We start from the raw sequence: 12060 nt of genomic DNA, 5'->3' as shown, positions 1-12060 counted from the left end.
TTTCACCATGCAGATTTTGGGTGAATCTGGGAGGAAAAGGCAGAGGAGATGGGGTTACTGCAGAAGTGCCTGTGAGGGTTGGCTGTAGTAGATGAATGTGATAAACGAGCATGATGGCAGTCGCGGGCATGAGGAGGGAAAAACCTGGTGAGTGGCATTCATGTTTTATAGATAAATACTTACAGACAGGAATAAGTCATTTTATTGCAAACACCTCAGCCATTTCTTGCAGCTTGTTACTCCTGAAGCAGAGTCCTCCTGTGCCATAAAATGTCACTTGGGTACGATCAGGGCTGGGCTGTTTGAGGCAGTCACTTCTTGTGGGCTTTTCATCTCTAAGTCCTGCGTTGTGGAGGGATCTTTTGAGTGGAGCAAGACAGTGAAGATGCTCTCAGCCAACTAAGTAATGTGCACAATGTGTTTCAGCAGTGAAAGAAGAAAAGACTCCAAGTTCTGAAAATTCACATAAGGTCTTGGAGAAGGAGCTCAAGTAGCAGTATTGGGAACAGCAGAAAAGCCCTGGTGAGTCTCGGAGGTGACTGTGACCAGCAGAGAAGTGAAAAGCAGCTTTCCATCTAGCGCAGCAGCAAGGTTTAGGAAATCTCAGGTGGACTCCTGGGGCTCAGGCAGAGCCTGCAACTGACTGGCCACTCTGCAGAGCAAAGCTCTTATCTAGCTGTTCTATTAGGTTTCGATGTTCTCATACCGATCAGTAGGTTGCCTGGCCTGGATAGCGTGGGCTTGGTTTTAGGAGGCGAACAACTACTTTGAGCTCTCGCAGAGATTTTGACCAACAGCCTGTGGATAAAATTGGAGGATACAGCTCTTGCTGTGCTGGTCTATTAACACCCTTGTGAGAGGTCAAGAGAGGTGGTTTGCTGTGATTTGTGCTGCAGTGCTTGTGTTTATGGAAGACCTTTAGCTTCAGTGTTTCCTTTTGACTGATGTTAACTTGGACCTACTGAATTCAGCTGCCAGGTGTTGAATGGAAATTGTAGCTTAGTTCAGGGAGAGAGAAACATTGGCCTCTTAATCCCCTGGACCTGAGGAACCTTTAGGAGGTACTGGAGGAACTTGGATTTTGGCACTGCTGACTCTACTTTCAGATAAACAGTACAAAAGGCTATTTTAAGCACAGGCTTGTACTATGACAGTTCATAAAGGCCTTGCCTAGGCAGTGTCTCAAATACATGTCATGGTGCTCTGTGATCCCTGGGCATCCTTAAAAGGGTGTCTGGTCTTTGAGGAGGCAGCTTTGCCTTGGCAGGCTGCTCCCCCGAGTCGCCCCAGGTGCGAGTGCACTGCAATCTGTTCGGGCTCCCTTCCCTGGGGGTCATCCCTGCCGTGGGAATGGGACAAGAGCCTCTTTCGTTGTGGCCTCCCCTTCAGTGCAGCAGCGAATGGGACAAATGGGTTATTCACTAATGCTTTGATTTTTGTCCAAAGCAGTAGGTTATCCAGGAACAGCCCCAAGGGCCTGGGGCAATGGCCTCATGCTCCGTTTTGTCCCTTGTACGTGTTCCAGCATCCCGTGGCCCTTCTGGCAGCGCTGGCTGCGGCGCTGTGGCAGTGCCAGCCAGCATCTTGAGCAGAGGGGGAGCTCATGGGGGCTCTGAGCTGCTTCCAGAATTGCTTTTGTTAATTCCATGTTTTCAACATGGTGGCTTCACAGCTCTGGATAGTCCCTGTGCACCCAACAGGTAGGGAGGAGGAGCAGCTATTAATATCCTCAGGCATCTTTTGTCATTCTGCATCTTGCTGCGATCTCGTCACTTCTCAGCATTTCTGAGGAAACACTGTCAGCAAGGGCATCGGGAAGCTGCTTATTTTGCTTGAGGGACTCTGTTTTTTTTTTTTCCTTTTTTTTTTCCTCTCCCTCCTGGATTTGATTACCTGTTCAGTATGTACTGGACTAAATCAGATAACTCAATTGTGCAGATATCAGCTGATAAAAACTTGTGTATTCCATCAGCAAGGATGAGAATTGACTAGAATTGAGAGATGTGTTCAGTATTGGTTTAAGTATGTGCTCTTACCACTTGGCAGCATTAGCACAGCTTTGCTGTCGGAGCTTTATTTCAATGGAAAAGAGCTTTCTGGCATGTGTGAAGTTCTTTTATTCCCTTATATAGCGTTAAGGTTTATGCTGTTGAATGAATATTTGCCAATTTATCTTTTTGACAAAAAAAAAAAAAAAAGCTCAAATTTTAAGAAAAGATACTAAAACATGGAAAATTGACAAAATACAGACAATGTTTTTAGGGGAAGCTTGAGGGCTGCAGCTTGAGACCACTTACTTTTCTGATTTGGTGCATTTAGTGTTTTACCTGATGACTTCTGGGACCCTGGCAGCGTGAGCTGCTGTAGTGCATGTTCTCAGAAGAAGGGTGGATATAAAGGTGCACCAAGATAGAGCTGCAATGTTTTGGGGCAGACACGTAAGCAGGACCTCCAAATGCAAGCAGCTTTTTACTTATCAAAGATTATCACATGGTATTTAAAATCTCTATATAAGAGATTTCAGATCTTTTAAATCTGTTAATCACAAAATCATTGACACTGCACTTACGAAAAACCCTGAAATAATATTATTTTAATAAAAAAGTTGCAAACACTTATGAGTAGTGGTTTAAATTTCAGGGAGAAAGAAATGTGAATGTGTATGGCCAGGTGAGTCAATGACAAGAAAATGTTATACTTTACATGGGTCTGATGCCCTGCTCAAATATATTGGGTTTGATTGATGGCCTCTTTCAAGGAAGCCTCTGCAGCCTGAACATTTCAGTCCTCCTTTAACTGCTTCTTTATTTTTATCTTTGGCTGGATGGGGATATTAGGCACATCTGTGAGCTGCCATTCCTCTGCCTGTAGCTCTTTCTGTAGCCTGTGAAATGCAGCTATTTGTGTGGGGATAATTCAAGCCTTCAAGCATATAACCTTTTCAACCTGTGCAGGGCCTCGTGTTTCCAGAAACCCATGGGCTGTTTGAAGCATGATGTTCTTTCCAACTTTATGCTTGCTTCAAAATTAAAGTGTTTTTTTTGTTTGTTTTCTTCCCACCTACCCTGGTGTTCTGTCTTTTTTACTTTTATTTTTTCCTCTTTATAGCTAGATATGGCCTCAGTTTGGGCTTGCAGACTCCGTGTGGTACTGGCTGGCGTGTGGGGTGACCAGTGCAAATCTGCAGTGAAGTGAGTCAGCGGTGGTCTTGGCCAGCAGAAGGGACCTGCAAGGGGAGGGAAGAGGAGGCAGGAGGCACTGTTGCATGGGGCACCTGGTGTTTGTTGGTGCCTTTTCCTTTTAAATGTCTTCTGGAGGTTCATTTTGACTTGTGTTTCTTGGGCAAACAGAATAAAAATACCTAACAGCCCACCCTGCTGAAGAGGTCTCTTGTCCTGTGTGTCCTGGAAGCTTTCTGCACAGTATAGGAACCTCTAAAGGTCCCTATCAGAAAATAGGTTCAGAGGAGGAAAAATCACTGGTATGCAAAAACATGAGACTAATTATGGGAAAGAGCTACTCAGAGAATGATTTAAAGTGAGAATTAAAACAAGAAGTTATGTGTAAAGGTGGAAAGGAATATGGAAATGAAGAATTGACCAACAAGCTCTTGTGGGCAGCTGCTGCTCAGGATGCACAGCTCTCCTCTAGGTGATTGAGATGAATTGGGCTCAGGTATGAAAAATGACTGATGTTCTCTCATGCCTGGCAGCTTAATGAAATGTGCTGAAGATTTTTCTAGTTTTATTCCTATGGGATTGTTGTGTTTCCTTGTGCTGGGAAGCTGTGGGAGGTGTTGGCTAAAAGGATGAAAGTGAAGGGCATGTAAGCATGGGACATTGGATGCGGTTCAGCTGGGCTCACTAGAAGATGGGTTTGCAAGGACTAGCTAGAGCAGCGTTTGGTGACGTGGCTTTCTGGGGAGTGAAATGAAGCCTTTGTGCTCTTCCATCCCATTCCTCTCTCCAGACTGGGAACTGGACTCTCAGATATCCATTAGCTGCAGAAATTGTCACTGTTTGAGGTCTCCCCTACAAGTGTAAAGTGTCTTTTAACAGAACAAAGCGAGTCCCACAGACCACTCACAGATGGCAGGCTGCATGTGCATGTTTCCCACTTGAACCTGAGTTTCCAAAACATCCCTGATTTCAGCTGAAAAATTCCTTTAGTCTCTAAACTGTCCTTGACTAAACAGTGACTTTTTCAAATTGGATAAAATTCAAATCCATAGGCAGACGTTTACCGTCTTCTAAATATTTAACCTCCCCTTTCAGATTTCATGTTCTCAGTTTAGGTCATTTGTTGCTGGTCGTTTATTTTATCCCTATTTCTGTACCATAAAGTTCAAGGCGTTTGTGTGTGGGGGGGAAAAGGGAGTCCCAGAATGGCACTGAATGGTGCATTTATTACACACCATCATTGCAGTTGTTTAAGTCTCTGTATTTTAAGGATCAGTGATCAGGCACTTTGATCACCTTTTTCCTTATGCATGAACATTCCCTGAAAATGCGAAATCCCAATTCCTTATCATTGCTCCATCTTGGGAATTTGCCACATATGCTAGGAGTTTGCTCTTGGAGCCTATCATGATAATGGAATGGATGCTCAATGGGAAGAAAATAATCAGCATTTACAGACAATCCTGCTGCTTTGATTTATACATGAGAATGTGACTGCAAAAATGTGTTTTAGGAGGAAAAAAAATCCCTAACCTTTTATCAAATGGCAGTGTGATTTATAATTAGATAATAACTGTTGTCTCCTAAGGGTACTGACAGCCTGGAATGATTCTCTCCAGATTATTGTGGGATCAATACTGGCTGAATAATTAAACCTCAATACTGCAATGTCTCTATCAATAGCACCAGGGGGAATGATGTATGATGGATTTAATTGAATTTGTCAGACATCGTGGCTGTGTGCATAGATCATGGGAGGGTTTTGCGGGGTTTATGTTTCCTTTGCTGATGACACTCGCCTTGTGCCTCTCGGCATTCCCGGGTGCTTCCAGGCAAAGGCTGCCGGCTCAGTAAAAACCAACGAGCAGTGACCCCAAGTTTATGCTGAACTTTGAGTCTAAATGTTAAGAGTCTTAATGGAGCCGTCTAATTAATTCAGGGTCAATGTTAAAATATAAAACAGTGGAGGAGAGAAGGGAGCGTGCGGTTGTTTAGCGTGGTGGCAGGTGTGTTAACATCTTCGTTGCCGGATTCAAACCCAGGCTTGAACATGTGGAGGCTGCGGGAGCCCAGCAGCTGCTATGGGGAGCAGTGGGTTGCTGAGGTTTTCTGCTCTTCTGTTTGTGACATTATTAAAAGATTGAGATTTATTTAAAGAACTGATTGTTATCTTTCCATTTAGGAAAATGGAAAGAAAATTGAGCTTAGCTGCACCTGGGTATTAATAATTTCCCTTCTGGTTATTGCCAGTTGTAATTTTAGATTTTATCTTTGGCCTTGTTAATATTCATGCTGTTAATTAATCAATTTATCTCCACCTGCGCTGCCAGGGCTGATGCATGTGAATAGGACTCGGTGGCATCAGAGCTGCCCAGCTCTCGGGATAACGGTGCAGGGTCCTGCCCTGTCCCCCCACCTAAATTCATCTCTTTTCCTTTAATTGGGGTGTTGGGACCTTTCCTGTCTGGAAGCAGCTCTGCTGGTTCATGGAAGGATTGAGTTGCTTTGATGGCTTAGTCAGGTCTCGCCTTCTGAGCCATTTGCAGTCAGTGAGCTGGTGTTTCAGGTGACACCGGCCCCAAGGGGACACTTTATTGTCCTAATGAAGCAATTGAGAAGTAAATGAGAAAAGACAGAGGCAAGGTTAGCTTGGAAAGCAGAAGGAATAATTCTAAATAGTTGTAAGGCCACTTATGAGAAGCAAATGGATGCTTATTATTCTGTAACCTGGAGGAAAAAAGGAGTTTGGGAATAGAACAGTAAATGCAGAAAGAGACAAACCATTAATGTATCTGAAGTGAGATACAAAAAGTGTGTTTGCAAGGAAAGAAGCACCTCAAGTGACATTCAGTTATCAGAGGGAAAAACAAGCCTGAAAGGGACATTCAAATCACGTAGCAGCTGCTTGACCTGCCATTGGTACCTGCTCTCCGCGGCTGCGCTCGGGGACGGAAAAGGTCCCGCGGAGCCCTGTGATGAAAGGAGGTGCCAGTTGGAGTGGAACACACTTTTATTGCATCAGGGTTCACATTTGCTGAAAATCTTATTAATTTGGTTTATTAAAAATGTATCCTATCTATCAGAAGGGAAAAATTGAAAACCTGGAGTTTATTATTGTGGCTTTAATTGAGTACAGGCTGTCTGCTGTGAAATAACTGAATTGGGACAGGCTGGAGAATTAGGACTGGAAACAAAGGCCATCTCAAAATAAAATTAAAGAGTAACACCAAGAGTAATCACTGCAACATCTACAGCTGCTTTCCAAAGTGTATTTCCCATACACAACTGTGCTCCTTATCCAAAGGCTGTCTTGGGTGCACTGAGATTTAAGGCCTTGCAGTGACTCTTGCAGAAGCACTGCTGAGTCCAGGTCAGTGTTACCTGGCTTTGCTCGGGGTCAGGCAGCTCATGTGTAAATATTTAAGCAAAGCAGAGGGAGGGAGGGAGGTTTTACCACAGGCAGGAAGGATCCGCAGGCATTTGCAGGCTCTTTGCCTATCCTTGGAGCGTGGCTGGATCCATCACAGCTGCTCTTCGGTACAGTAGCTTTGTGTCAGTCTGTGCTACATCAATGAAAACATCTATCTGGTGCAATTAAAAGACTTATCCTTCACATAACTGATCCCAGGGGTTTCTGAAGGGCCAGCTAAGGTGACACTGGTGTCTTGCAGCCATTCTCTCTGTGCAGGTTTCCATGTGTTAATGGGAGTTTCAGTCTCTTTAAAGACTGCTCATAAGCAGTATGCTAAAGAGTTTGCAGTTGTGTACCCTGAACATCTTGTTTTGGGCTGAAAAGTTCTGAGGTCAACTCTTAAATTTCCTACTATCATTTTTGTGTTTCCTACCGTTCTTTCCTCGTTCTTGCATACAATAATACACTCTCATCAAAAGCAGAGCCAGGTTGCCTTGTGCTAGGCAGTGTGTGCTCTCTTGCTGTCCACGTTCTTAAAAAATTCCTTGTTCTTAAAAGAAAATTCAAGAGTCCTAAGGAATGAAATGGGAATGACTTCTGCTATACTTCTGATTTGCATTGGCTCTCATAGTTCAGGGACGGATGAATATTGCAGAGTTTACCCTGGGGCAACAGGGACAACAACAACATCAAAGTCTACCCGATCCTCCTGTTGAGAGGAGGGTCCTCTTGCACGAAGCCCTTCCAGGTGCCCACACGAGTGTGTGTAGCTCAGAAGCACAGCGGGCTGCACGGAAGCGTCCCTGCGCATGGCAGTGCTTCAAGTATGGGACACCGTCACCATCAGATGCATTTCACTGGCATATGGAGGGGCAAAGTGGCTAATGGGATTCAAATAGGAAAGGCAGGATTAAAAGGATGGGGAAAATGGTTGATTTGTATTTCCAGTGCTTAAACACACAAATTTTGATAGACCATATGGTCGCTTCCCCTTACTGCACTTCATGCTCCTGCCATGCTACAGTCCCTGATCTTTATACTAATTGTTTTTAAATGTTCTTGCATGTAGAAAAGGGGAAGTAGGCGCCGGGCTGGCGACAGCAGATGAGGTTGGACGTTGCTCACACGAGTCACAGAGGTGGTTGTGAGCAGCCCGAAGCCGAGCGGCTCCTGTGGCCTTGGCCAGCCAAGGAGCCCAAGAGCCCGTGCGCGGGGCTGATACCATGTCAAAACGCGCTAGGCCCTTGGCTGTAGAGTAGACTATGACTGAATTATTTCTTTAAAAGCAAAAATGTCTTCCCAATATCAATTTTTGGAGGGATTAATTAAAACTTGGTGAATAAGCTGTGTGTATTTTCTACAGCTGTTATCAAAAGTGATACCAATCTGACATCGATGGTTTGTTTTAAGGAAAAAAAAAAAGAATTTGCTGGTAATTATTCAAATAAAAGTAGCAGTTAATGTCCTAGAGAAAGCAGTGCTATTAGAGGAATGTGATGCTAACGCATGATGCATCAGTTTCTTCACCTTAAATAAATAAATAAAAATAACTGGCCCCATAAATCCCGTTTGCTGGCAGCTTCCCGTGTCCGAGAGCCTGCCCTGAGCTCTCTTCTCTGCTCTAGCTCTCATGCTTGCTGCATTACCGGTAAATCGCTCCAGCTCCCTGGAGTGGTAGCATTTAAGGCCTGAATCACTGAAGTGCTCGTGCTTCCCTGCGTGCCCAGTTTATGTTGCCAGGACCAGGTGTTTGTGGCTGGAAGGGGACTGATGCAGTGAAGGTGGCTGATGGGGCTCTCCTGTGTCCCTGGTGCCGCAGCTGGGGCAGCAGTGGTGCTGTGGAACCTGCTCGAGGGGCTCCTGCAGCTGTTCAGCACGCCCCTTCTGTGCTGCACATCACATTCTGGGCGGAAATGATCAAATGTCCAGGAAACTTAGCAGACGGTAGCACTTAGGGAAAGAAAACTCGTTTAAAAAGAGTGCTCTGTGCTTTGAGAAAAGCACGGTTTGAATATCCTAATTGGAGTGCCATCCTGCACTGAAACTTGAAGGTATGTGTTTTAGGTCTATGTTGCTCTCGGAATTATCAGCATGGGCTCCCCTGCCTGTGCTGCTGGAATAAACAACCTGTTGGGTAAATTCTGGTGAGGTTCTGCAGCTCAGTAGCTGGTCTCTGCCCCTGGCAGCTCCCCAGCTTTACACATCCCAGCCGGGAGCTGATCGGACCTGCTTGCTCTTGCTTGTGCGTGATGAGCGTTTTTGTGACATCCTGCATGTGCAGCATGTGTTTTAAATTTTAATAATACACAGACCGTATGCTTGTTGCTTGCCAGCACCCTCCTTAAGAATTGTGTGTACTGGAAAAAAGAGTGAAGTGCATTGCAAATCCAACAGTGCCATTTACAAGGCTCTGCCTTCCCAAGTTAATTATTGTTTATATGTTGGAGGCTCTGCTACAGCCTCTAATGTTATAACAGAGCAAGTGAACTTCACACTTGTAGGAGACCATGTAAATGTGCAGTTGAAACAACCTTGGAAATGAGCTGCACCTTATCATCTCGCAGGTTATTATACTGAATCTCATCTAGAAAGGTCTGCGCTGGGCCTGACTTACTCTAATTTAAAGTAGTTTTGCCCTAGATTTCTTGGCACTCGGTTCAGCAATGTGACCGACTGCCTGTGATCATCAGTGGTTGCTGCTGCCTCCCTGTTCTGTCCCTGCAGCCTGTCTGCTCCCTTCAACTGATTCTGTGAACTAAATGGTGATAAAAATGGTCTGGGGAAGGTGGGAATTAAATATATGTATGTGTGTATACGTGTGCCCCTCTTCAACTCATAATCATCAGAGAACAGAACTTGCGTATGTCTATGCACATCTTGCACAGGCCAGCAGGAGAAGATCCATGAGCTAAAGTCATGATCTATGTGAAAAACAGGTGTCTCGTAGTTTTAGTTCTGCCCAGGAATGAAGGGGGCAACATGTCCAGAGCCAAGAAGTGAGGAGATGTGGTGTTTTTGCTTGTGGTGAGTGCGTGGTTCCCCTCCTGCCACTCAAGAATTGGCTCCTGTACTTTGTGGACTTAGACAGGTTTTCCTTGTAAGGGTTGAAGTTAGAAAGGGATTTGAGTGCTTAAAGCTGCCAGCTGGCTTCTGGAGAGCAATGGGAAATAAGTGACCCTTGTATCTTAACTCTGTCCCTAAATTTGCGTGTGTGTGTCCAGACAAATAACCCTGTGAGTCTGCAGTGCCGCAATTTACCCGCCACATGTGCAGGGGAATTGCTGCCTTGGTGGTCGTAGGCAGACCAGGGCACAAGAAACACGGCAGCGGAGAGCGTGGTTGGGCCCCCAGCCAGTGTAAAGGTCCCTGCTTTTCGGGATCATGTAACAGATCTGTGGCAGTCGATCGTTGAAGCTGCATCGCGAAGAGACTTTCTACATTTATTTAATACAAAGCCCAGGATGCCATAGTGTGTGCAGAACCCATTAAAAGAAACATTTGGAAAAATGAGTGTGGTGCTATACAGCCTTGGAAATTGCTTTTCATAAGTTATCTCTTGCTAATCAAATACAACCTGGAAGGAAATAAAAAGACCCAAGCAGGATGTGACAGGTACTTAGCTGCAGAAGAAAATAGACGTGTCTGTGTTATTGTTTTCTACTGCAGTAATAATCAGGAAAAAAATCCCTTGCAAGTGATTTTCTGCACTCCATGTTCAAATGGGAAATCAATAGGTGCCATTCGCGCATTTTGCCCTTCCCAAATGGGTGCGGATGCAGCGGGCACCCCTCGTGCCGTGTGGGTGCTGGTGCCTTGGCTTGCACCCGCTGAGGGCTCTGTGGACAGCAGCTGAAATGGGGCTGTAGGTGGGTTGGAAACTTGCCCAGGGATCCTGCGGGCACCATTTCTGGCTGCCCGCAAGATCAGGATGTATCAAAAGGAGCAGAAGTGATGCCAAAATATGCAATATGACGAAGATGAACAGCTCTTCAACAGAAAAGCATCCTTAGCCCCCTATATAATATATATAATAAAAGTCTAAACAAAACTTTATAGATGACATATTGGCAAAACAGTGCCAGAATAAATTTTTATGTGGCTATAAAAATATGCTCAGTGGGTGTAAATTTTATATGCATTTCAAAAGCTAAACTTGACAAATTGATGGCTTTGCAGGGCATAGCTATATATTTTTTTTTCTTTAAGGTGATAAAAAATTCAAGAGGTGTAGGCTCAGATAAAAATAAATGTGATCACATAATATATTTGATTTAATTTATGAAGCAGTACCTGTCCTCCTCCTCTAACAGGCTACTCCAGACATGTTAAAATGCTCGAATGCTGTGAGCATGTGAGCTGGCCGCCTCTGAATGCTAATGAGCTCGTTAGCGTTAAGTGCTGTCCTTGGTGATGAGTGTAGGTGGCACGTTTGTACTGCTGTTTACCTGGGCTGCCTGGGACTGGCCATTCTTTTGCCTCCACGTCAGCTTTCCCGCTGTCCGGTTACGGTTTCATTACCTTGACAGGTCCTGGTAGTGCCCTTGGTTTGTGCCTGGGGCCCTGGAGCATCCCTCCCTCTGTGTCCCACCTCTGCCTTTTTCCATTAAAGCCTCGATCCCGTGAGGATACCCGCTGGAGTTCTTGTTGGCTTTGGTGCCTGATGGAGCTCGTGCTTTGGGCTGGGGAGGACAGGCTTCACAAGGAGCATAAAGCTCTCTCGGAGAAGAGATTAGGTTGTTTAGCTGGCCTTGAGTTCATGAACTATCTGATGTTCCAAACGTGTTGAATTCAAATTCAGTGCACAGGGACCCTGGTTCCAGGCTTCCCAGGTACCACATCAGCTGTCTTGTCTTCCCTGCAACCTTAGAGCTCTGTTTCAATCCAGATAATGTTTCTTTTTCTTCACCAGACAATAGGTTAAATAACAATCTAAGCAAGTAAAATGCTCTTGGATGGTGGTAAGTTCTTGTGACCAGTATCAGCATCTTCAATAAGGGCTATGAGCTGTCCTGAATATTGATGTCAAGTGCTTGTTTTGAGCTGTGGACACCTCTGTTGTTACCTGGTATGGACAAATCAGAGAGGAGACTGCACTAACACAAGTACAGGCAGCTGCTGGGGCTGTAGATGGAAACGTGCAATGTTTGTAGCATTTCATGCCAGTTAATGTGTCTTTACACTCTTGTACTCTGGTTTCTAGCTAGTTCATTAGAACTGTGGATCTGACAAGCATCAGCCTGGGCCTGGGGACCAAAGGAGATGGGTGGAAAACGCAGCTGGTTGTGGAAAGCCCCTGGACAGTGAACAGGCTGCTGGGCTGCAGGGGAGGACAGCGGGATGGAGTGAGATGGGTGCAAGTGCGGTGCCTGTCCCTGCCGGCTGCTCTGGGTCTTGGGGCTGGTGTTTGGTGGGAAGCGCTTGCCAGAGGGACTGGAATAAACATTCTTCCTCCGACAGGTGGAGAGGAGA

Source organism: Nothoprocta perdicaria, unplaced genomic scaffold (genome assembly GCF_003342845.1).
Source record: "Nothoprocta perdicaria isolate Ctin4 unplaced genomic scaffold, notPer1 scaffold_17, whole genome shotgun sequence".
NCBI classification, from domain to species: Eukaryota; Metazoa; Chordata; class Aves; order Tinamiformes; family Tinamidae; genus Nothoprocta; species Nothoprocta perdicaria.
The sequence above is the reverse complement of the archived record's forward strand: the minus strand, read 5'-3'. Positions refer to the sequence as shown.